General features: G+C 30.0%; 1 protein-coding gene across 2 annotated transcripts in view; it reads right to left on the reverse strand.

Annotated features, from left to right (window-relative positions):
- The window catches only part of LOC129798632 (peroxidase-like), a 42,807-nt gene extending 16,015 nt beyond the window's left edge, over window positions 1–26,792 (reverse strand). The window contains exons 1-2 of one of the 2 annotated variants that reach the window (XM_055841881.1): window positions 26,507–26,792; window positions 26,350–26,422 (exon numbers count right to left, since the gene is read on the reverse strand). The gene's annotated coding sequence lies outside the window, so the exon portion shown is untranslated. Of the gene's footprint in view, window positions 1–21,755; window positions 22,071–26,349; window positions 26,423–26,506 lie in introns of those variants that run through there. The other variant, XM_055841882.1, reaches the window with a different exon arrangement.
- Between the last annotated feature and the right edge of the window lie 351 nt (window positions 26,793–27,143).

Raw genomic sequence — 27,143 nt, forward strand, 5'->3', positions numbered from 1 at the left:
TTTATAGAATTATTAAAAAAAGAAGGATGTAAAGCTATGATAAAAGCTAAGAACCTATAGGTTTGTACAGAATTGCTTAGATTTATTTAAAACCACGCAGCTATTATACATTCAGGTCGTTTTATCATATGTATTAGCAATATTTTGTTTAAGACTAAATCAAAGGCATAGGTTGAATGTTTGAACATCATTCCCATAGACTTAAGCGGTCTTCAGACTAGAGGTTTATCCTATTACCCGTATATGAAAAAATCCGAAATGTAGCAACCAGTTTCATTGGATTTTTTTAGAACTTAATAAGTAATTTTCCCATAATAATCCAATCCTAAGTCAAAAATTTCCAAAAAAAGCCTTAACTGTTTAGAAAATAGGGAAGTTAAGCCATATGGCTGAGCCTTAGATTTAAATTCCGTATTATATTTAGCATTGATTAGCTTAAATTTCAGCTTAACTCTTTAAGGTTTAAGGACGAGAGGGTCAAAAATCGGGGGTCAGAAAAAATCACTTTTTCTGACTTTTTAGAGCAAAACACTGCTTTAGATGACCGTTGGAAAAATTTCATTTTTGGGTCACCGGTGACCCAATCGTCCTTAAAGGGTTAAGTTACTGCCATGTAGCTACGACACATTCAAATCATTAATTCATTAGGATTAGCAATAATTAACTTAGGCCTAAATCAAAGCTTAAAACATAGGCTAAAGATGATTACCATAGACTTGGGGGCAAGACAAGAAGCTAGGGTCAGAATTGATTGGCATAGATTTAAAGCAAAGCCTGGTTGTCGGGTCCACCCACGATAATCACAGACTTATTTCAATACTACAATAGCAACTACCGTAACTATAGCCTGATTATCTCACGATTAACGTAAGTCAAAACTACCCAAGGAGCAATTTTTTTTTAAATATAGTCTTGTAGGATTCCCTAAGTAAGGCATTCTAGAACCAAAAATCTAAATTTTTTTTATAACGCTCTTGGTTTCATCACTGGGATTACTATAAGTAAAGTGATGCACTCTTAAAGATCTTAAGAGCTTCTATAGGAATTTCAACAGAAAATTTTCACTTTAAGTCTTTTACAAGTGCACTAACAGGCTTTTCTAATACTTGGTTCTATAAGGCACCTATTTTGCTTCTTGGGTAAGAACTTATAAATTTAATTCAGAATTATTTTATACTGAAATCTATGACACATTAAATCATTGCAATGAATCCGTAATGTATTTTCCGTTTTCCTCAATTCCGATGCTCACATCCAAGTAGATAAGCTTAGACATAAATTAAAATCAAAAGCAAAGGTTCAAAAATTTTGTACGACCTGTGACAAATACAACTGGTTTATTTCAGTCTTGATTGGTTTTGCTTTAAGCCTAAGCCTAGAAGCTAAGAAATGAGTATTAATCCACATTTTCATTAATTTTTTGTTAAGCCATCTTCTGATCTAAGTGTGTATGTAACTATGTAGGTATGACTTATCTTCATAAATTTCTTAAAAAGATTTTCGTAAATTTTTAACTTGAGGCAAGTGCTCTATTAGATTTAAAGAAAACACTAAATTTGCTTGTTATTTAGGATTACACGACATTCGGAAAATAGGTTTAACCTCTAATCTGAAGCCCGTATAACACAAGTTTCGGGTTTGAAATTTAACCTAGTTTCCGAAGGTCTCAAAATTCTATTAAGCAATCCTATTATTTTTTAATATCAAATGGATTGACAGTAATATTCAATAAGTTAAAATTTTGCGAAACTTTTTCTGATAAAGAAGTTAAGTAACATTGCTAAGTCCTAGGTCTAAAGTTCGTGTAGGGTTTGAATAAGTCTTAAATTGGCTATAATTTAAGTATAAAACATGTCATAGGTTCAAAGCCAAGAAACTTAATATAGCCCTCATTGGTATTAAGTTCAGATCTTATTGGCTTACATTAATGTTAGACCGTCTTCAGACTAGAGGTTTAGCCCAGTTTCCGAAGGTCTCAAAATCTTTAATTGCAACCAATTTTATTAGTTCTTCAGATTCAAATAGATTAATTCTCCTTGATAATCCATTTCTAAGTCAAAATTTTCCAAAAATTTTCGACTGATAAGAAATTAGTGAAGTTAAGCCTTATGAATACGATTTAGGTCTGAATCCCGTATTATGTTTTTGGGTTTAAACCAGTTTAATCAGTATTATTTTAAGATCAAAATAAAATCTTGGATCTATGTTTAGCAATGATTAACTTAGACTCAAACCTGGATTGCCTTAGATTTCAGTCAATCCAACTTGATCATAAAGATCTAAAACTCAATTTAAAATCGTCTTTCCGCTCTTTCCATTTAACGATCATCACTTGTTAGTCGAAACCAATAGATAAAACAAATTTTATGGAACATTAAAAATGAAGTAAAATAGCCACACGGAGGTTTTTCTAAACTGCAATAGGTGAATTTAACGTGTATTCAAAAGTCATGAATATTTATGCAATGTGGAAAAACGTGTGTCAACGAAAGCGATATTGAGAAAATGCGCAAGTAAATGTAACACGAGATGTGCATTTTCAGTGCAAGTTAGTAATTCCGATGGTCTTTATGATCTCTCGTGTCTTATTACCTTTCAATTTCATTTGGCATAGCCGCAACAGCTGATGCTGAAGTGCGCCATGCATAATTCAATTTAATTAGACAGAAAATAATAGCAATAGAGAGATGCTGCAATATGTTAAACGAGTCAAGTGTCTGCGTGAAGATGTTTTCTTTGTAATTGGAAAACCTTCGCACAGTGGGAAGGCGATTAATTTGTTCAATTCTCATAATGCTGAAAGATGCATCTTAGTCGGAGATTAAATAACAACATAAGAATTGGGACGATGTTTTTTTTTCTATTGCAAATGTAAATACCAAAAATATTGCTGCGCTTTTTTCAGATTGAATGGAGAAAAAAAATGTATCTTAAGTTGAAAATTTCTTCAATTGATCCATGTTAATGAATGTTTTATATCATAGCTATTAAATCTCCCGCCACATTCTCTTCTCATTCATTCCCAATTATAGTGAAGTTTAATTTCATATATATACTCCTACCTTCATTCATCGGAGGGAATGTGTTAAAATAGTAATTGTTGAAATTGAATGTGAGAACCCGATAAGTAATTGGAACAAGAACCAAATGACATTGAGGAATAACCGCCTCTAGATCGAAATTCTCAAACCCATTTCCACGTTACATTAAAAACCAATAAAATATATTGGTAAAGAGATCAATAATAATAATTGTACGTCTTTCATGCATCAACAGAAAATTGGTACTATGTATACTTTTACCTGTAAAAAATCATGATCATTAAAGAGATTACCATTTCGCAACAATAAGGAACTCGCCCATGGATAATTTATGAACTTTATTCGTTGTTTTTGGCTTTTTGATTTTTTTCTCTCTATGGAATATTTCAACTGTCTGACAAACTTATTCAATATCCAATCAGATATGGTGTAACTATTCCAGCTGGACATGAAAAACACATGAAATAAGGCTTATGATAATTATCCGAAATGGTCTAAATATGCTTAAGTGATATAATCACAACAAACCCAAGAAAGATGGTGATTCAGACACTTTTTTATTAAAAGAACTTTTTGTAAATTAACAAAAATTGATACAATATTGCAGTATCTCTAAATAATTGATCGACTTTCGATACTTTCCTGACAGCTTTTGAGCCTCAAGCTAGATGTTATTGGAGATCAAATGTGACACTTTTCGTCTCTGATATTGCACAAATATTAAAAAATATGATAAACAAATTGCAAAACATGTTTGCGATCCAGTTTTAATGCTGCAGAGCTTCCTGACTTTCTTCCATTACGTTAATAGTAAATAAGTCTTTAATTTCCTTATAATAATTGAAGTTTTGAATTAAAATGATAAGGATTTAAGTCTTAGGATTATAAGAAAAAACTTGATTAAATTTTTCAAACCAAAGAAGTTATAGCGTTTCTTTCGACATTTTCTTTATTGAATATTGCTTGCAAATCTGAACGCTTAAACGGTCCATAAATATCAAACAAAACAAAATAATTTATTTTTAGAACAGAGCTGTTCTAAAAAGTTAATGATTTATCAAATGTTTGAAGATTTCTCGGTGATAGTGGGAATCGAGTAACCTCAAGATTGAAACGCTTTTCTAATCTTCCTCAGAGCTTTCGGTCACTGATAGGGGAAAGTACTCTTCTTTCGAACGTTCATGCCTTCGAATAATGTGAATTTTCTTTAATCGTGGGAAAATTGGACGGAGCTTCCCTCCGAAAATTTTCTTTAAGTTTTCCTAAGAGACTTAAACATTTCTATTAAATATTAGTTAGGTTATTATCAATTATTGACAATTATGTGACAATCATGTGGAAATCTCTTAGGAAAAGTAAAAAAAATATATTATTCAAAAGCATCAACGTTCGATGGAGGAGTACTTTCCCCTATAGACCTTATCTTCAGTGGCTATAAGGGTACTTATTATTCATTTTAAATTATTTTTGTACATGGTAGGGGGAGGCTTTGATCGTTCGCATATACGCTACCTTCGGACACTTCATATTTCTCCCATATTCCTTTATGAATCTGACATATGGCTTTATATTGTAATAGCTAACCTTAAATCCCATCTTTCCTGAAAAAATTGAGAGTCTAATCCTTTTTTCCTAGTTTCAGGAAGCAAAAAATAAAAACAGGTCAAAAACTGTAATTTTGCTGTGCAATATTTCATACGATTGTGCAGAATTAATATCACTTTTCTGAAAAACTACTATCACAGAGGGTAGAAGGGTTATTAGGAATCAGATTTAAGTAAAAATCTTTTAGGCTGAACAGGCACTTTTTGTGGGTGGAACAAAATTCACAAACTTGACTCAGATTCATCGATCGCAAATAGAAGACTGGCTTCCCCATAGCAAAATTCCGCAAAAATTCCAATGGAAAACTTGCGTCCAAATGGCTAAATTCGCTGGAATTTGACGCTAAAATTCCACTAAGTTTTCCTATGGAATTTAAAGCCGGAAATTCCATGGAAATCATAGTGCTCCATGGAATTTACTAGTACGACATGCTGGAATTCCAGCGTTAAATTCCGCGATATTCCGCGGAAGATTTATATGGAAACTCACACGTGAAACGTCCGCGGGATAAGCTGGAAAAAACATATGGAAATTTCCACTATCTTTCCATAGTGTTTTATATGGATTTTTCCACTAGTTTTCTGAAAGGTGAAACAAATAAAATGGTGTTGCGGCAACTTTTAGAATTTGTTTCCAAACCTTCCGCAAACATTTCTAGTGATTCATGTGGCAATTATAATATAATTAATTATGCGACACTGCGTTTCGTGTAGATAATAATGAAGTGATTACATTAAATAGGTCGCCAACCTAAAATAATACTGTTTTTATGTTAATTAATAAATATTTTCGAAAAAATTATTTTTTTTTACAAAATATTTTTTTATTGCTTAAAGTGTTAATTCGTTATTGCTGATTTAGTAAAACATATTATAATCCTCGTAATCTTTGCTATTTCTTTAATATTCGGAAGTAAAAAATAGAAAAATAGTGGAAAATTCCAAGGAATTTTTCGCTTGTTATTCCTATTCCGCTTTCTTTTGCAATGGGGTTCTTTCAGATATTTTCCAGGAAACTTCATTTTAGATACGATCCCTCATATTCACATCTATTGTAATCTACCGATTTGATCCATCACTAAAAAGGAAAACTTAAAAATCGTAAAATTGATAAACAAGAAGTAATTTGACTCAAATAGGTTGCAGTTGAGTAATTATTAAGCAATTTTGCATTTCTTTGATATAAAAATATTTTTCAAGCTTGCACAAACTGAATGTGCAATGAAAGAATCACATCTGTAATAAGCTCATACAGTTTACAACTGGTTTTTGACAATCTTTGACATAACCTCACTATTGTGTTGTTTTGCATGACAAAGAAAAGAAACTGTCCGTAAGAAGATGTTTTGTGAAAATTTTAGCTTGTTCACCTGCTGAAGCTCAATATCTGAGCTAAATCCCGATTCCTGCAGCTGCAGGAACAGAGAAATCTTCAATGATGCACATTCAAACGTTTTTGTGCATATCCGGCTCCGTGGAGGAATGGTGGAATCTTGTGTAGTCTTCTCGCTTGCAGAGTTTTAGTCAATTTTTAGCTTTAAAAACTTATTGATTCGTGTAAATTTGGTGATATTTGGACTTTTCAAGAAAGTATTCATCAGATTTAACCGTTTCCGGAGTGAAATTCTCGTAGAATCAAGCAAAAAAATGGTTTTTAATGTCAATAAAACATCTCTCAGAAAAGTTCCAAAAAAGTGATATTAAAATGTTTTATTCCTTATAAAAATGGGTTAATCAAGTAGATTAGAGTTCCCTTTAAACAATGATGTGCAACTTTTAGTGTCCGGTGCAAAATTTACGGTGAAAATGGGGTGTTCAATGATGGCGTGAATCGTGTGCGATAATAGAAACTTGATTCATCTATCGGATAAATCGCCATTAAATTTTCATTTTCCTCTGGAGGAAAATCTAAGGATTTCCTGGGATTATGTTTGGTGGGATTATGAACCTTATAAGTAAGACATTTTTTTGGCATAGTTGGAGAATCCATACGGTTTGCATGGTAGTCAGAAAAAATCACTGAACTTGAACATCATTTTAGTATGCGAAAGTTCAAAGCCTCCCCCTAGTTTTTTCTTTGGACATTTTCAAATTTACTCACTCGACTAAACTATATTTTTTGATTTCTCGAGTCCAATACGATTTATCAAGCGTTCAGATAACAAGAAAAATACTTTAAATTACAAAGAAGCGGCGAATAAATTTCCTAATATTTTTTTTAAACTGATCATGAAACAAGAATATTAAAAATAAACTTTAGATTTTCTGAAATATAATCAGAAATAATGCGAAAATTCAAAAATACTACAAATAAACGACATGAAAATTTATAATAGGTTTCAGCTAAATTTAAGATAGATATATTTGCAATTAAAAAAGAAGATTTTGTTAAAAACCAAGGGTGACTAAGTAATTTTTTTTGAACTATGAGTGAAAAACTTGGAAAATTTACATAGATCCTTCAAAAAGATTCTGTAAATGTGTGAATTTTCTTGCGAAGTTTTACAGATCGTCGCTTGAGTAACTAAGTATCAAACCAACTTTGAGTTATTCATTGGAACGTTTTTTCAAAATCAAAGGTTAATGAGCTTTAAAGAGCGTATTTCTTAACCAAGTGGAGATTGTTTGGATTTATTTGAAAGGTCTTGGATTCCCGAACAAAACTGAACTGATTGAGGGCCTATTCGTTCATTTTGAACTGATTCTCGTCTTAGAAGAATTATGTATTCCACAAAATATGCACCATACTGTAATGAGAATGGTCCACGTTCCTGTAGGAGGATTCAGTAACGATATGATAATGTCATAAGACAAATTTTCGTGGTAAACTCGGGAGCAAGAGAATATTTAAGCCATATGAGAATTGAGTAGCCATTACCAGGAGTTCTATGAAGCTCTTTGTAACCGATTTAAATCTGATTTTCGATAAATTCATCCGAATTTACCACATAACAAATTTTAAATTTGTCATATGACAATTGTCATATCGTTACGGAATTCCCCTACTGGATGTTGGATCAAAGACATAGAGACAGTGCTCTATTTTGTGATACTTTAAGATCCTCTTTGACACTAAACCTACCGACTGAAATGAAAGATCGTGGAAGGGGAGGATACTAAACAAATTTTTCTAGGAAAAAAAAAACTAAAAATTTAGATACTGAAAAATATATTACATGCACATTTTAAGAAATTAATAAAGTTTGATATTGTAGTATATTGTAGTATGTTAAGGGGTAATATGGGTTAACAAGATTAACAAACAATTTTTTTTTTAATATTTTTTTTTACAACATAATAAAAAAGTTATTTCTAAGCTTTTAAGGATTTTAAAAATTGAGCCGTTAAGATTGGACTCTTGAAGGCCTTTTTTTTAGTTTTCTTTTTTGTTTCATTGATTACAAATTACAAAACGAAACGTGATGTTACGCAAAAATTTGCAGTTTTTGTATAAAATTGTACAAAAAATAAAATTTTCTGTTTTCTTAATTTTCAAAAATTCCCTGTTTATGTACAAATTTAACTCATCTGATAAGAAGGAATACAGTATTGGTCAAAAGTTTCTTGACATCGAGAAATTAGCGATAGAAACTTTGATTTTTTTGGTTTACTTTTTAAATTTTTCTTTTTGCAAATAAGTTGCGAGTACTCCATAGATGTTACTTACACATTTCAAAAAATTAATTAATTTTATTTCTAATCAAAAATATTTGTTGGACCCCTAAATTACTAATTGAAAAAAAAATGTTTTCCAAAAGTCAATCATTTTTTATCGGTCAAAAGTTTCTTGACACATTTGAAAAGTTTTCAAAATGTTCAAATACGTTCAAATAATTTCTTTTAATCCGGTTATATTTTCAAGTTATGTCATTTGAGAGACAAATGAAGGGTTTGTGCATTTCTAAAATTTTTAACGATCATGCAAATAAAAATGGTCAGAAATAATTTTAAAAAATCTTTTTTTTCTTGTAATTTATAATTTAAGTTAAAAATGGACAATTGCAAGAAGTTAAAAGACCAAAAATTTTATATGTTTTTATAAGCTTAAATTAAATATTATTTTATTATAACGAGAAAATGAAAAATTATGCTGTTTCTTTAAGTTATTGTTACTCACGTAACCCTTGTTTTAAACTGTTTAAAATAAATACATTGAATCGATAGGAAAGGGTGGGCACTTTCACACAGCTGGACTTTTCCAGGGCTAATATGCTAAATGAATACGAATCATTTTTGAACTAACTATGTTTTATAGTTTCTCTTGAGTATTGAATATCTGAAAATATACAGGAGAATTCCAAAATAAATTTTTTTCATCCTAAACAGTTTTATTTCCGAAAATAATGCATGAGTGAAACTACCCCACCCTCCCTTAATTAATCTCTATTTGAATTCTGAGCAAGTTTGGAAAAAATGTAAGGTGTTTAAATCTGTTTGAACCGATAATACCAACGACGAAATGATGAAGAAGTTCGCTCAACGCTTAAACTCGTGAGCATGATCATTTCTAGGGCATCAAATGTCACAAGTTTAAGCGTTCCTCAAAGGTCGGATGCTTTGTCACTTCTCTTAATAATTAAATAAAATAAAATTGTACTGAAACTGTACTCTTTCCATGAAAAGTTCTTGTGATTTTATAATTTTAAAGCTTCTTTTTTTAACTTTATAATATTCAGAGTAAAAAAATCTCAAAATTTATGCATCTAATTATGAAATGAAAGCTGTGAAGATAACGTTATTAAACAAAAGTCATTCCAAAATAACATTTCTTGCAATGTGTTATTTAATTACAAATTAAGAAAAAATGTTTCAAATATTCATATCACGTGTAATGCTTCGCGGTTTCTTATCTTAAGCTGTCAATCATTAGTCAGTCTTTTGGTCACCTGTAATGACCACAAAATCTCCTTTTGAGCGTCTCAATGAAATTCAAAAGGAAAGTAGAAGTAAATGTGCGAGCAATTTTCCATAATTATTGCCCACTTCGGCAATTTTTTTTCGCAACTGTGAACAAATTTCAATGACAGTGGGTGGTGAAATTCAATGCAACATTGCATTTTCTTGGACATCATTGTGCAATGGAAATCTAAAGGAGAATTTTCTCCAACGGGCATTATATTGCCCTTATGCAATTCTGTCACAAAAGCGTGAGAATGTCGGCTGTGGTATCATATCAAAGTCAATCAATCAAATAATTACTACAAATCCCAAATATCAAATAACATTTTCCACATATGCAATAATGCACAAAAACGTGACTCTATTTTATCTTACTTATTTCAGGTGCGTAGATAGATAAAATTTCTACATTCTCCGCTTTGCAACAAAGTCCCTACTAATATATCAGATGGTGGTAAAAAAAATCAGCACATGAGTGTGAAAGAATTTTAATTTTCCCTCTAAAATACCGACAATAATGTAGCCATAATTGCAATCATGTACAAACTTTAAATTTTCCTTATATTTCACCTGGGAATGTTTGTTCCAAAGAAAGTTATGAGTCGCATAATACATAATAAAACGCATAGAGTTTTCCCGGTTAGTTTTCTGAAACATGTCTAATTTTATTGCTGAGAAAAACACAATAGATTTTATTATACTATTTTCATTGCAAGTTACTACTCATTCAAACGACAAAAGCCAAATAATGTATTGAGTTTCCGGCACAATTATACCATATCTCACGGCTATGCAACTATATTGCTTATGTCGTATAATCTTCAAATTTGTTTTCATGTTTCATGACATTTTTTTGGAATAAATTAAAAAAAATATCATACATGATTTTCAAGAGTGAATAACAATATTAATAAGGTTTTTCTCTCTATTGTTAAGTTAAAAAGTTTTGGTTTCAGGTTTTAGAGTGCTCAAAAAGGATTTAGAAATCTTTTAGATAAAAGAATATTTAGAATATTTAATATTAATATTTTATGTCAAGTAATATATTCGATTAAGTATACGGTCTGGTGGAATGCAGTAATTGGTGAGAACGAATTAAGACCGTTTTCGCTTCTTTTTATTTTTATTCGTTAACACGTTTCGGAAATACGATGTCCCCTACAAAACGTTTTGAATAATTTTTGTTACACTTTTTTCCTCCTAATTATTCTATGTAAGTGTGCTTTGAAAATGTCAAAATCGTTTTTTTTAAGACCTCTACACTGAAAGCAATTTAAGTAAACATTGTAGGTAGAAGCGCCAGAATCCTGTCAAAAATGCAATTTTTGATAAAACTGTTCTCAATAGTAGAGGCCGTAAGTGTAACCAAATTAATTCAAAACGTTTTGTAGGGGAAACTGGGGCACCACCAAATACGGGGTAGCACCAAACACTATTTTTTATTTCTAAACTACTTGGACTATCTCGACTATTTCCTTAGTGGACAAGCATCTCTATAATGCCTATAAATTTCTATAAGTCTTGTCCTTAGAAGTCGAATATCTGATTAAAAAATCGCAGTGTTTGGTGGTGCCCCAGTTTCCCCTAGACCTGATGAAGGGAACATCATTCATGTTTTTTAATCCATATCTGTAAAATTTGCATTAAAATTTATAGTGTTAATCGTCTTTTAAAGAAGTTACCGAAGATGCAAAATCCATATCTTTCACCGTTTAATTTCTACTACCACAACCGACAGATGAAAAACCAAAAACGAAAAAAACAGATATAAAAAAGAAAAATTTTGCTTTGTTTTCTTTTCCAATTATTAACATATGATTTAAATTTAAATTACTATGTGAATCGGAACAAAAAATATAATTTACTAAAAATGGACTAGACATGTATCTAACACTTTCTGCTTTCCAGTTGTAACATAGATATTTTATAAAAATTAACGTAACAAAAAGGTAAATTTTACGTTATCAGAATTAATAACAAGAAAATTTGTAAATATGTATTTTTTTCCCACGATATTTCTATTTATTTTTTCGAAAAAGTATTTGTAGTTAGAAAATTTAAAGTATGCAGCAAATTAAAAAGAATTTTAATCAAACCGGCCAGAGTATAGACATAAAAACTGTCAGTGATATAAATTAAACACAAAATAGTAATTTATAGATGACTAAAAATACGGAATTATTTTTAGAAAAGCGAAAATTAAAGAGCTATGAACCATTTTGTTGGTTTGATATAGATTTCGGATCATTTTTTTAATTTTTACTGACCAAATAGTTAATTTTCTGACCTGAAAATGACCTGGGAGAGGCTTTGTGCAAAATAATAGTAAATGTTTCTTAATATTGATTCTACTACCCAAGTAGCAAAACTTAGTCACGACGACGCTGATATGAATGCAGTAAGTCTGACGTATTTAAGTAGTTATATTCAAGGTCCTTGAAAATCATCATATGAGAAAAAGTGGGGAATAGTTCAGAATAATTAAAGACTTTCAAAAAAAGAGAACTCTGATTACCACCTATTGGAAGCCGAATTGGTAGTTTTGACCGTTGAATGCTGATATTTTGCTTAGAACGCCAATCAATTTGTAAATTAAAGTCTGTGAGGATTATATTGCTAAAATTTGAACAATATTTACTCCTTGCGCAAGCTTTTTTTGACAAAATGAATTAAATTTCCCGGAAAAACATGCAAGCCATTATGAGGAGGCTTTGACCTCGGAGGAAACCTAGGACAAAGAGCTAAATCCTAGATTAAGGCTAAGTCTTAGGTTTATAAGTGATTAAAAATTATGAAGATGATGCTATTAATTAGAAAATGTGTCAAAGGTTCTCCTTTTTGAATGGTTTTTGAATCGATTGTGATTCATTTTGGAGCTTTTATATCGATTTTCGTCACACATTGAGTTAGATATATTATTTGCATTGTTTTTTTTTATTTAATCTGCATTATTCGTTTTTATCAATTAATGTAAATGTTAAATAAATTTTTCAAGATAACCTCACGTTAGACATTTTCAATTCAATCTTTACGTCGGTCATTTGAACTTGAGAGATTTAAATTTAAGAGTGAATACTCTATTCTAATTTTATTGGTCATCGCAACGTAAATGCTATGACATTAAACATACAATTTCCGTTTTCTTATTCAGATAATTAAATAACAAAATGACAAATGTCCGCTTCTTGGATGGGTTTTTTGGAATTTGGTCAAAGTCTCAAAAATTATTATCATAAATACAAGATGTTTTTCAACATATTTTTGTAGGACTACACTGGTAAAAATAAAAGGGTCAAATTGATCCAACTGGTAAAAATGAAAGGATCACCGAGGATCTTTTGTAAGTGTCGCTGTTTTTATACTTATTTACATTCGAAATAAACGAACAAAAACAGTTATAAAGTTATCTTTGGTGTTCGCTCAGATGAGAAAAATATAGTATCAGTAACAAGTTCGTGATAAAACATAATCTAACGTGATAAATTTGCACAGATAATTTCAAGAGACATTAGTGATAATTTAAAAGGTTCAAATATGATTCATCCTTTTGAAAATGTTGGAATATAATCTAATTTGATCCTTTCATTTTTATCAGTGTACAATATAAATTTTAAAGAAAGAATAATTAAAAAGACATGTCATCCGAATAACTCCGATCTGTATAATAGAGCAAGCACTGTAGGAGAAGGTTTTTAAACTTCGCACAGACTCTGGCTTCGAACACTTCATATCTTTCCCATATTCCTTTATTAGGTGTAACCTAAGTGTTTCACGAAATTTGTGATTAAATGTTAGATATTAAAGTGTTCGGAGCCACAATGTGTGCGAAGCCTAAAAACGTTTCCCTTCCATTTTCTTTATTGTCAAGCTAGTGAAATTTTAGGCTATTTTCTGATGTGCTTTTAAAGACAGTCAGATGACGTCTTTATGCCCTTAATACCATACTCTTTGTCATACAGTGCTACTTGGGTATTAATCTTAAAATTGAAATAAATACGTGGTAACCGATTTGAACTTGAAATGTACTATTTTTCTGAATGTATGCAATTTAAATTAAAAGAGTGAAATCTATCCCATTTTATATTATATTATTAAGAAAAATGAGTGAGAATCTATCAAAATACATTGTAGGGGGAAGTGGGGTAGCTTTGAAGTAGTGCAGCTTTTAATTTAACTTCGCAATTGGTTTATTAATCTAAATTTTATCATAATAAGATCCTCTTTAATTTTAAAATGGGAGAAAAAAATATTATTTCAAAGCTGCCGTAATTCAAAGCTGCCTCACTTTCCCTTAGTAATCTTATTTCCATTCTACGAACATTCTACTTGCTTTCAAGAAATATTTTCTTAAATTGTATAAATTTTATTACACGAATGATCTTAATAATTTTTATTACCATTGCAGATATTAAAATGTCTGTACTTTTTAATTCATTTTTAAAACAAGTTAGTTCTAAAGTGTTTCAATGTTATTTGTTTATTACTATATGAATTAGGAAAGCAATAAAAATACCATATAAACATTCGTCTAATGCAAGGGAATGGGATTTTTCTTTGCATTTGATTGAGAAAGAAACTAGATATGTGTGTATACCAGAAAAATCCCACAGTTTCTTAATTAAGAAATTCTATGCACAAACATTTTCAGCCAACATAATTTTCCAGCAGCATTCGTGACATAATTTGCTCAATATAGGTAGTGTGAATATTCACAACTACAGTCACTATTAATTAATGCACCTCATTTTATTTGCAATCCGAAATTCATTAAATAACTCCTCACTATGAACTTTATTGTTATCCCTCCAAGTGCAATATTTATTTCTATAATGTTTAATTGCCAAATCGGGCCAATAAGTTAATTCTATTTGATGGTATGTACATAATGTGGCATACTCCCACGTTTTGTATTTATCCGGGGACGCACGTGGTTATATTAGATTAATTTTTTTCTCACTTCAAAGGAACATTGGAGTGCCAATAGTCCATTATTTTGAAAGAATAAATATCTTAGTGATTCTTAATGTCTTGGGTCTTGTGGAAATACACCCAGAAAGTGCAAACGTGCGACCTTCTAAGGTAAACTTCAATAAAAGTTGGAATATTGGTCTTTAAGTCTGAACGCCCCGGTGAATGCAATGTGATGAAAGTGAATTATTTCCACTGAGTAATATATTTGTGTACAGTGTTTATACAATAAATTAATGACTATAATTTGTTCTATATGATTTTTCGCGGATTTCGCGGTATGAAAAGTGCATAAATTCCAATTGGGAATTTCCCAACGGACAAACTTTTGTGGTTTTCTCAGTCGTAAGTGGAACTAAAATTTATATCTTATTTATTTTAATTAGATGATTCATTTTTGTCTCACCAGGTTTGTGGGTAATTTTGTTATTTTCCGCAGACAATTAATTATTAAATTTTATTTTTTTTGAATTTTAGAATAAAGCGACTAAAATATAAGACATTGTTGTTCTTAGTGACATTGATTCTTTTGGTGGTTAGCAACATTGTCTCTTGGATTTGGGTTATTTCGCAATGGATTTTACGTCAATACAAGAAATATGCCTAATATGCAAACGCGACAATTTATGCTGGCGCATTATTTTGCATATTGACTTATCATTTACTAGGCTTTTTATCGCAGAAATTCTTGATTTTCCACGTGAAATTCACTTAGTAAGGCAAATAATTTATTATCTAGCACAGAATTTAAGAAAGGAATGTCTGTTCCAATAAAATCGAACTTCTAAAGGAGAAACTTTGACTACCAATAAAAAAAAACATTCTGAACTATGAATAAAACATATTTTTAAACCTGACAGATTTTGGCAATTCTGCAAAAAAAAAAAACGGAACAAATAATGAATAGAGTATCAATTTGAATATATTTGCAGTTTTAATTTTATTCATTGGCAAAAAATGCAGTCTAAAATTAGAATATTGTGAAATCAAATTAATTAACCACAAAGAGTCTAATAAAGTAGAATATTTCAGTACATTGCACTATGGTCTGACCCAGTCATTTTTTCACGACATTATTTAATTTGGATGACATACTTCTTTTTTACTGTGTTCCAAATTTAAATATGTTGCATTTCTTTAAATTCCGGTACGTATAGATTTTTTGTCGTCTATACAAATAGTAAAATGCTGAAACATTCAATAAGCCTCAAAAGATAGTTAAATTATATGAGTTCAAACGGTTCAAACACTTTAATTCCATGTAATTAAAATTAAAGTGCTTTTTTTATAATAAAAGTCAAAATAAATGTAATGAATTCTTTTAGAATTTGTTCCTATAATTGGTTAAAAAAACCAGCACTACTTTCAAGTGGAAAAAATTAATGAAGTATTTAATAGCAGTAATGTATTTTTATAATACCTTTATTTTTCTTTATGAAAATATATCTCTTCTTTATGGATATTAAAAGTCGTTAAAAAATGAGAGTGAAAAGACAATCAGTTACTGCTATAAATCAGCATATGTAGGGGAAGTCTTTTACGCTTCGCACGGCCTGTGGCTTGGAACACTTCCTATTTTTTCATATTTCTTTAATGAATCTGACTTAGTCTTTTCAGGAAATCTGACAGGTTTATTAAAGAAATATGGGAAAAATATAATGTGTTTGAAGCCAGAGTATGTGCGATGTGCGAAGCCTGAAAACCTTCCCGTACTAGCGACTTTTATCATACTAAAAAATATTGCTAATTAAAATTTTATTACGATTGCGATAATTAATATGATTAAAGCAAAAGTTCAATGTTTCAATAAAGTACCACTTTACTTCAAAACAAGAAATACAATTAACGAAAATTAATCTTTCTTAAAACTACCCAAGAAATAAAATAGCTGCCTTATAGAACCAAATATTAAACAAGTCTTTTAGTATACTTTTATAAGACTTAAACTGAGAATTTTCTGTTGAAATTTCTATAGAAGTTATTAAGATACTTAACGGCATTATCACACTTACACATTAAAATTTTAATGTGATTCACATTAATTGTCGCTTGTGAGCGTCCAAATATGTTATTTGTGTCTTTGAGCCACTTAATATTTGGGGTTTTTCTATTTATTGATAAAGAAGTGGACTTGGCCTGTAAAAATAAGTTTAAATTTACGTAAAGCATAAATATTTTTCACATTAAAAAATTAAAGAGAAAATCGTATTAATTTTTCGCATTAATGCTATAAATCAATTTATATCAAATTTCGCGGGCCAAGTCTACCTTTTTATCAACAAATAGATCAAATTTTGAATATAAAATGATTCAAACACACAAATTACACATTTGGACTCCCACCAGCGACAATTAATGTGAATCATATTAAAATTTTAATGTGCAAGTGTGATAACACAGTAAGAGTGCGCCACTTTACTTATAGTAATCTCAATGATGGAATCAAGAGCGTTATAGGCAAATAAAATTTTTCTGGTTCTATAGTTCCTTACTTGAGGAATTCTACAAGACTATATTAAGCAAAAATTGCTTCTTGGGTAGTGATTTATTATCAATCTAGTAAAAATTTAAAAAAAATTTAAACCTAACGATAGATATTCCTTATTTAGATTAGAAAAAAAATCAAAAAATATTGTTGAAATGTTTTATTTTTATATGTTTAAGAGCTTGAATTAAATAATTCGTTTTATTTGTATTAAAAAAATATTTAAAGAAAATATACTATTTTTAATCTTCGTGACACACGAAATACCTCTTAAATAGGTCTTCTATTAGAGAAAACTTTTAGTTAAATATCATTCCTTAAGATAACTACTTAAAGATAAAATTAAAAATTCTGTAGGGGAGATCGAGGTAGAATTAGTCAGCAAATGATTTTTTTGCTTATAATTTATAAAACAAAAGTTTGTTTAAATTAGACTGATAAATATTTCAATGGATAGGAAGGGAGTTAGTTACTCTGAATAAATAATATAATAGTTTGCTCAAAAAGGAAAAACTAAACACTCCACTGTCTAATTCTACTGCTGACAAATCTGCCCCAGTCTTCCCTATTGAATAATAGTTTTTAATAATTTTTTTGTTGCCTTTCCTGACAAATTGAATTTTTTACTAATATTATTTAGAAGATTTTTCTACTGTTTAAAAACTACTTTTCTACAAAATAGTTTCTCGACTACAATGTTAAACGTACCATTTCTCAGATAATTTAACACCACTGAGAAAAAAACTTAATGAGTGCATTTTAAAGTCTCTGTAGACAATGTCCAATAAATGTTAAAGAAAATTTTAATAGTCGCAATTTCCTCTTTCATTCGAACGGTAGAAGAAATTCAGCAACATTGACATTGCACGTCTTGTAAGGCAAGATGATAGTGGTAAGATATGCAATTTCAGCGCGAGCTTCTCTCGAGGCGGATTAGCCATATAAAGGCGATTGAGAAAAATTGTCGCTTCCATCAATTACTGTCGTAGCTTGATTTAAATCTAAGATTTTATTTTCTTTTTAAGAAAGGCAAAAAAATTCTATATTAAATAAATATTTATTTTAAAACATTTATTCAAAATATTAGATGAAACATTTTTATTTCATTTTTTTAAGCATTATCTAAGTATGCACATTTTTTTTTAAAATTATTTTTCACTAAATCTATTAAGGGAGATTACTTGTAACTTCGTGTCCATCGCTGTATTAGCGTTGGAAAATAATCTTTAGAACAAAATAGAATAAAATTCATTTATAAAAGGTATATTACGGAAACAAACAACAAATCAACAAAATTATTTTAACAGAATGTAATATTCTTTTTCCACCGGAAAAAGTCGTATATTTGAAAAAATTTAGATAAAATAAATTTGAAAAATGATTTTTTTACACATTCGTTCCTCAAATTAGCATCGCAGTTGGGCCTCAATATTACCAAAGAATATAGAAATATTATACAGAAAATAACAATGTAATAATAACAAAATATCCTTGAACCGCTTTCTTAATCTCAAATGAGTTTAAAAAGGATTATGATGTACAGGACTATATTTATTTGCCACTAAACAAATTAAGAATATGAATTAAAATGGGTTCGAAAAATAATCAAATTTGATCAGTACTGAATTTAGAACTCTAAGAGTCGTGAATTTTTTATTTCAAGTTTGGCAAAGGGAAAATAAGAAAGTTTCAACTTCATCAGCATTTTTCTCAAATGGTAATTGATAAATTAGACCCATTTTTGCAATAATTTACGTTTTTTATTGATTAACTGATCGAATTTAATTGTTTATGTCTCCACGAAAATTTCGTGAAATCAAAATTCAAATATCTCTTTCACAAACGTTTTCCACTTGTTTATTCTAATCTTTCACACTCTAAATTGGATAGACCTAAATTGAATTTGTTGTAATGCTCACAAGAAGAAGAAGAATGCGATACAGTTGGATCTAAAACATTTCAAAAAGCGGTTAAATTTTATTTTTTTTACTGACAAATTATAACTTTTATGCGGACTAAGTTTAATATTTTACTGACCATATTTAATTTTTTATGCCTCTGGCACAGCTTTTAGATCGGAAAAATTTCATGAAATGAAATGTTGCAGCCCCTATTACTCAAACGTTTTTTCATAAATCTGTACTAGCATTTGGTAATCAAAATTGGATTAATCTAAATTGAATATATTGTAATATTCACAAAAAGAATAAGAATGCGAAAATGTGAGATAAATACAAAACATTTAAGAAATAGATAGCTGTCAATTTTGATTTAATGGAATTTTCCTCATCTACAAGGTGTACCGGACTCAATTACTAATCAATTTTAATTTTTCGCTGATTAACTATAATTTTTTACTGACAATATTTAGTTATTTGTGGCTCCGACACATTTTTAGATAAGCAAAATTTCATGAGATCAAAATTCGAAACTATTGCAATGTCAAATGTTTTGTATATGTCTTTCTCGCTCTCTAAATTGGATCGAACCAAATTGGATTTCGTATGATGTTCAAAGGAAGAATAAGGAAAGTGCAGAGTGGGACATACATATATAACAAATCATTTTAAAAAAATGAACGTGAATTTTGATTTTATAAAATTTTCCTTATCTTAGAACCTTTCAAACAAGTAAGCACTTTTGGTTACTTAAAATAAAATAACTCATTCCAGATATTTAAGGATAAGTACATAACGTATAATATGCTCTATTCGGATATTTTAATTCTAATGAATTATTTTCCATAGTATTTATTATAAAATTTATTTTAAAACAACTCTTCTAGAGTATTCGAACAAGCATGATTAGAAACATTGAAAATTTTTCCAATTCAAAAATTTCAAGATTTTTGAGGACTTTAAATCTTAAAGTGTCGAAAAGTATTTACTTTATCATACTGACCAATTTTGATTTTGTTGCTGACTTAATTTAATTTCTTACGGCTTCTGCAAACCTTTTAGAACAGGAAAATTTCATAAAGCCGATATTCACATCCCTTTCTTTCTTAAAGTGTATGTCCTACTCAGGCTCTTCTTCTTCATTTAAACATCACGACAAATTAAATTTAGTTCAATCCAATTTCGAGACCTATAAGGGAGACTGGGGCAAAATTTGTCAAAACGAAAATTTCAATATTCACTATTTTATAAAATAAAAGAAACTGAGGCTTCAAATTTTTATTATAGATAGCCTTCATGAACCTTCTTAAACTTACAAAGTTTCGAGGGATTCGAGGAAGGATTATGTAAAATAAAAAATAATGAAATTTTGAGCCCTATTTTTGGAATATTTGGCTTACAGAAAATATCAATACTGATTAGCTCAATTCATGCATATTTCTTGTTAAGATAGAGAAAAATTATCTTCGACAAAGTTGTAGAGGAACAAATTTTCTATAAAAATTTGTCTATTTGATATTTTTAACGTTTGCAAGAGTAAAACGTCACAAATTATTCGAAGACCGACAAAATTTGCCCCAGCAATTTTGAGAATCTCCACAAAATCGACTTTTAGAAAATGATACGAAAATCACATTTCTTTCAAGAAAGAGAAAACAGTCTTCTGCAATGTTGTAGAGGAGTAAATTTCTTATAAGAATATGCTCATTATAAAACTAGTTATTAAAGTTTTGCCCCAGTCTGCCCTAGTGTAGAATAAACTTATGCAAATCTTTCGAGAAAGAAATGGACAAGAATTTTGATTTCATTAAATTTTACCGATCGAAAAGGTATGCTGGAGGCATTACTGACCATATTTAATTATTTACAAACCAACTTAATTTTATGCTGCTCATTTGTTTTTTTGTCCATTTATTTATAAAATTAATTTCCTATTATTTCTATTTTTAATGCAGCCAATCAAAGAATATAACAAAGCACAAATATTTTATGGGATTAAAAATTTATTTACACGAAAATATTCCTTAAATTAGCAATATTCATATCTCCAAAAATGAAAATATTTAGTCTGAAAAATTAGGTTTTCTTCATTGTCACCACAAGTTGAAACATTATCAGTAATATGTATCATTGCGAGAAAAAATTTTTAAAATTCAGTTACGATATTATCTTATTAAACCGACGAAATACCGTGTGGAAAACTGTTCAATATTTCCCTTTCGATTTTGCACCTTCATGAATGAATGATCTGCAGAAGACGGATTGGTATGGCTTGTGAATCATTTTAATTATCGTGCGTTAAATCGCGTTTTCAGAGTCTTGTCGCATGCCCGGAAAGTGCATTCTTGGCATTATTCCGCCTCATTGACAATTCAAATGTTGGGAAAAAAAAACTTCACTTTTCCAGAGACAATTGATCGTAAAAGGAGACAATCACATTCCCTTCACATAATTAAAGGCACAGCACTTTAACCTTCATGATGGCTAATTTTCTTCTCCGGAGCATAACGACCAAAAATTATATCACAATTCTCTCTTTTTTTCCGGCACTCATCCAAAAAAGTTTTTCATTCGATTCATTATGAAATATTCTTCTTCATTTGCAAGCCAAAGAGACCTTAGTGATGAAAGTACACCAAGAGTGGTGCAAAAAATGAAAATTATCAATTTTTTTGTCGAAATACTTTTCAAGGCACTCTGAAAATTTTCACTTTGAGGGGTAAATTGGTTTGGAGACCTCGAAATTCTTTACCATGGTTAATTAGAATAATTGTGTACTTTTGGACTGTTTTACTCTTTAATAATCCTCGCATTAGACACCAATAAAATCCATTAAAATGGAATTACTGAAGACACTTACTTTTAATAAAAATTTTCGCTTAATTCCACTCAGAAGCACCACACTATTTATTAAAGTCAAGATCACTTTTGCACCCTTGTCACACACAAGAAAAATTGGTGATTTTAGACCTTAAAGTCCAGGGATAAATGCACAAGAAATTGCTTAGAGTATCCTTCGTCGTTATTCCACTGATCCACTTTTTTCTTCTTCTTTCTCCTGAACACTTTCCCAAAGAAGCTTTCCTTCAATTGTTGTGTGGAAAAGACCAAATCGACTGAGGTATCGACGCGATTTTCATGAGATTTTATATTAATTCTCCCCACACTTTGGCTCCCACCACCTTTACCCAAAGTAAAGCCCAATGTCTGAGATAGTCCGTCTGCTGCTCCACGATGTTATGAGCTTTAAAGATCACTAGAGACACGAATTTAATTCATTCACGTTTTACGGTTGGGATTCATATTCAAAGAATTTTATCACTTCATTTAATCACTCCAGACAGTGGTTCCTTTGTACCAAACATCCACAATAACCACTGCTCTTACCCACAAGAAAAAAAAAATCCCCAAGAGAAAGATCAGAAAAAATCCATCAAATTTCCACGAGACAAATTAGTCTTTTGGTCATCGATCAATACGAACAAGAAGCAAGGAAAAAACCATAAACAAATTGAGTGATGGAATGAAATTTTGTCAAAGAGCGGAGAAAGTAAGTGTGGAAAAAATAAAAAGAATTTGGTGCATAGAGAAGGCAAGAAAAAAATGATCTAACGAAATGTTTCAATTTCTCCTATTTAATCTTGTGAAAAAAATATAGCGTATAAACTTTTCCTTTCATTTCACTCCCAAGATTGAGGTGTATATATTCGAAATAAAATAAATTCCATATTATCAATTTTTCAGCAAAAGATTCAGAGGGATTTATTGCCGATTGACAGGCCAAAAAAAAAATAGGAGCAAAAGTATTTTCAACAAATTAGAAGAAACTGGACGAGTTTTTTTTTCAGCAGCTGCCCCAACAATTTCGATGGCGAAACTCCCAACGCATGATTTATGTTGGGGGCATTAACTAAACTATTTGAGCATAAATATTAATTACTAGTACTCTCTTGCAAGTAATGCATCACAGAAGAAGTAATATTTCTCTAATTGGGTAAACTTGTGGGATAAAATGTATGAGAATTCGTCACAGAATTAACAAAAAACAACTCTTTTATATCTAGATTAACTCATTCATCGCTCTTACATTAATGCCGCAAAATGAAATTATATCGGAGACGAAAACTAAACAAATACAATTGCTCAATTGCTAATTCTTTTAATACCAATCGTGTACTTTTGCTTACAAAGTTGCAAAAGGCATATAAGTGTAATCAGAATATTATTTCACTTTATTACATTCTATTTGACTTTGAAAATTTTCTACAATGCCCGGTTTTAAAAAAAAAAAACAATTTAAAGAATTCTTTCTTTATAATAATCGATTTATTAAACAAATACTCCACTACTCATGTTCACTAAAAACAAAACTAAGGGAAGTCTTTCAGAGGTGAAATGATAACTTTTCGGTACTATCGAATCGATAGTATCGATAATTCTGTATCTTTTAGATTTAGTGAATTATACATTTTTAACCCTTTAAGGACGATAAGGTCAAAAATTGGGGGTCAGAAAAAATCATGTTTTCTAGCTTTTTAGAGCAAAATACAGCTTTAGAAGGCCGTAGAAAAAATTTAATTTTTGGGTCACGGGTGACCCAATCGTCCTTAAAGGGTTAAACATTATTGAACCATTTATTTACCATTCTTACTGTGTTATCACACTTGCACATTAAAATTTTAATATGATTCACATTAATTGTCGCTGGTGAGAGTCCAAATGTGTAATTTGAGTGTTTGAATAATTTTATATTCAAAATTTGATCTATTTGTTGATAAAAAGGTAGACTTGGCCCGCAAAATTTGATATAAATTGATTTATAGCATTAATGCGAAAAATTAATGCGATTTTCTCTTTAATTTTTTAATGTGAAAAATATTTATGCTTTAGGTCAATTTAAACTTATTTTTGCAGGCCAAGTCCACTTCTTTCCCAATAAATAGAAAAACCCCAAATATTAAGTGACTCAAAGACACAAATAACATATTTGGACGCTCACAAGCAACAATTAATGTGAATCACATTAAAATTTTATTGTGCAAGTGTGATAACGCCGTTAAAAGAATGTGACTGTTGATAAATATATATACATTAGCTACAAAGAGTGCAGCTATCATTTAAATTCTTCAGAATCGATAGTCGATAGTATTAAAAAGAAGTTATCATGTAGTGCCAGTCTTTAAATATATTCTGGGTTAGCACTGTAACTACTTTTCGATAGTATCGACTGTCGATTCTGAAAATTGTAAATGATAGTTACACTTTTTATGGGTGATATGAGTTTTGATCAATAGTCACATTCTTCTAAGATCGGTACAATAAGTGGTTCAGTACAGTAATGTTTAAAAAAACTGTTATTCATTCAATCTATCAAATACAGGCTTATCGACGCTATCGATTTGATGGTATTGTAAACTGTATTTTTGCCATATTCTTTTATTGAATCTGACTTAATGGCAATTTCATAGCCAGACATAAGTCAAATACTAGGATGATTAAGCTACGGGTGGAGCATTTTAATTCAGAAATGGAATATTTTAAAAACTAAAAAAAATCTAAAAGGTTTAAACTAAAAAACCACTTAAGAAAAAATATACCAAATTTTTGTACGAAAAAATGTATGAGAATGTTCCGTCCTGGTCAAATATTACCTTAAAAATAGTTTAGATTCATTAAAGGATTATTGGAAAAATATGAAGTATTCGAAGTCAGAATATGTGCGAGGCCTGAAAGACTTCCCTTATATTTTAAGTGAATCCATCAAGATGGTATCCGAGTAAATCCAATCCTATTTAAAATGAAAGATTTTCTAAGGAATTAAGAATTTTCCCGAAAATTTGCATAGCTACAAAATTTCAATGTCAAAAATCTCGAGATTTTGTGTCACAAGAAAAGGCCAAGCTGTTCCAGATATTAAAAAAAAGTCTCATAATATTTTCTTGAAAATTATAATTCATCTTTAAATTTTATTATGCGAGATTTTTATCTAAAAACTCTCAAGAGCAGTAAAATTTTTTGACAACTAGTTTAATCTCAGAGAAAAGTAATAACTCTAAAAAAATTGTGGGTGAAATTATACGCTAATTAATGAATTACTTTACGATTCATTTAAAACAGAAGATAAAAATGTTTGCAGAAGATTTGGCGGTATTTTGGTAAAATGTACTACCGTAGATGAGGGTGACTGAACTTGCCTCCTCCTGTTTGTAAGCTTTTCTTTAATTCTAGCACTTAATAATGGTGTTTACCGATCCGATCTAACATGTCTAATCAGTGAGGACCATTCTTAAACATTAGAATTAGAGAAAAACGGAGGACAAAGTCACCCATCCACGTCTACGGTAAGTAAATGAATTATAATGAAAATAAATAATATTCACTATAATAAAATGTAATATACTCTTGCGAAAGGAAAAATTAAGAAGCTATGAACAATCTTGAAATAAAACTATTTTAATTGAAGTAATAGCTAAACCGAAAATGTTTAATCTCGATTAAAATTTCTTTTGACAAGTTAAAAATAAACAAATTCATTCAGAAAAAATCAAAATTTTACTTATTTAACTTAAAATTTCTGAAGGGAGAGTACTTTCCCGTATCTAGTTTAGAAATTCAGACTTGGAGTTTTCGGACGACCTCCGTAAGTTATTGAGAGAAAAATTGGTTTTGTTATTCTTTTTGTGAACTAAGAGCCACAATTACGGCACGACGAAAGGAACTATCAATCCCTTCTGTTGTACATTAAAAGTTTAAAAGAAACTCTAGTTAATAATGTTAATTGTATTAGAATTTTCAATAATTAAATATCACCGATGATATAATTAAATATCATCGTTTTTTATAATCATTGTGGGTGGATCTCAATATTACCACTGAAGATGGAGAATAGTTCATATACATAAGATATTCACTATTAACCATAGCATTCTATAAAACCGTTCTTTAATTCCCAACTTTTCCCCAAAATGTACGACTTTTTTGAGAAAGAGGGATTATTAAATTATAAATAAACAAGCCAAAAAATTAATGGATAACCATAAATACATTCGTATATAGCTTAATTCGTCTAAAAAATAAATTGTAAATTCTTTTAATGTTAAAATAAGTCTTATCATAAGTCTTAGAAGACTCAGACTAATTCTCAAGAATACTTAGTTCGTAAAACTTGGCAAAGTAAAGCAAATTTATGCAAAGAAAGATCATATTTACTACCAAATTCAATGGGCTAATTATTCTTAAGGATTAGCTTCAGTTTAATTGGGGCTTAAGAAATATAAACACTTATAAAAATTGGAATTTAATAAAAATAAATAAATAAATTATAGGGAAAATAAAATGCACTTTGTTGTCTCTTTTTTTAAATTTATTATGATGTTTTTTTATTATATTTTTAAATTTCTAAATAGACTCCATTTATTTTATGTTATTTGTAATTTATTGTTGTGGAGAATTACCTGTGGTAAACAATAATTTCTCTGTGATAGGATTCGGTGATATCTAATACCCTCTTCTTCCTGCCCAGTTTACCTATAAATATATTGTGGTGTTATAAATCTGTCAGGGACTGTGTGTTTCTTGGGCTTCCTTCTACCGTTTGTGATATTCACGTACCTGGAAATATATATTCCTTTACTAAATGTCTTTAACAGTGATCCGGAACGTAGGCGGCTGGATTTTCCAGAAGATGTTTCCTCGATGACCGCCAAATGCCCTTTTCCAAATCCACTGAGGCAGTGAAACACACTTTTCACCTTCACCAATTATTTTATTTACAAATATTTCTCCACTACTAGACTGAACACAGTTTAACTCTACGTCACTGTCGTTTTTCTGTAGTTTGAACTAATATTTAATTTATAATTCACAAAATAAACTAACAACTTTTCTCCTCACGTCTCTTTGCAAAATCAAGTCTTACGTAACTCTCAGACTGGTTCCCGCTCTTCCCCTACTTTTTTTCCAGCTGATACTATTCACCACTTTTTCCTCTTTCTCTCTCCCTCCATGCATGTTCAAAATCCAACCGTCTTTTGTCTCTTATTGTTAAGAGATCTATGGAAATTCTATACAATTGTATTCCAATTTATAGTGATAGAATTCAATAAAATTGGGATTTCGTGATAGAATTTATAAGAACGTCTGGTCTTGAACAGAAAGATCCTTCTGATTTGACTCTTAAGTTTGTTAAGTCTCAAATAGATTCAGATTGATCCTCAAGGAAAATAGTTTGTAAAATTTGGCGATAAGG

The sequence above is a fragment of the Phlebotomus papatasi genome, chromosome 1 (genome assembly GCF_024763615.1).
Source record: "Phlebotomus papatasi isolate M1 chromosome 1, Ppap_2.1, whole genome shotgun sequence".
In the NCBI taxonomy this organism is placed as follows: domain Eukaryota; kingdom Metazoa; phylum Arthropoda; class Insecta; order Diptera; family Psychodidae; genus Phlebotomus; species Phlebotomus papatasi.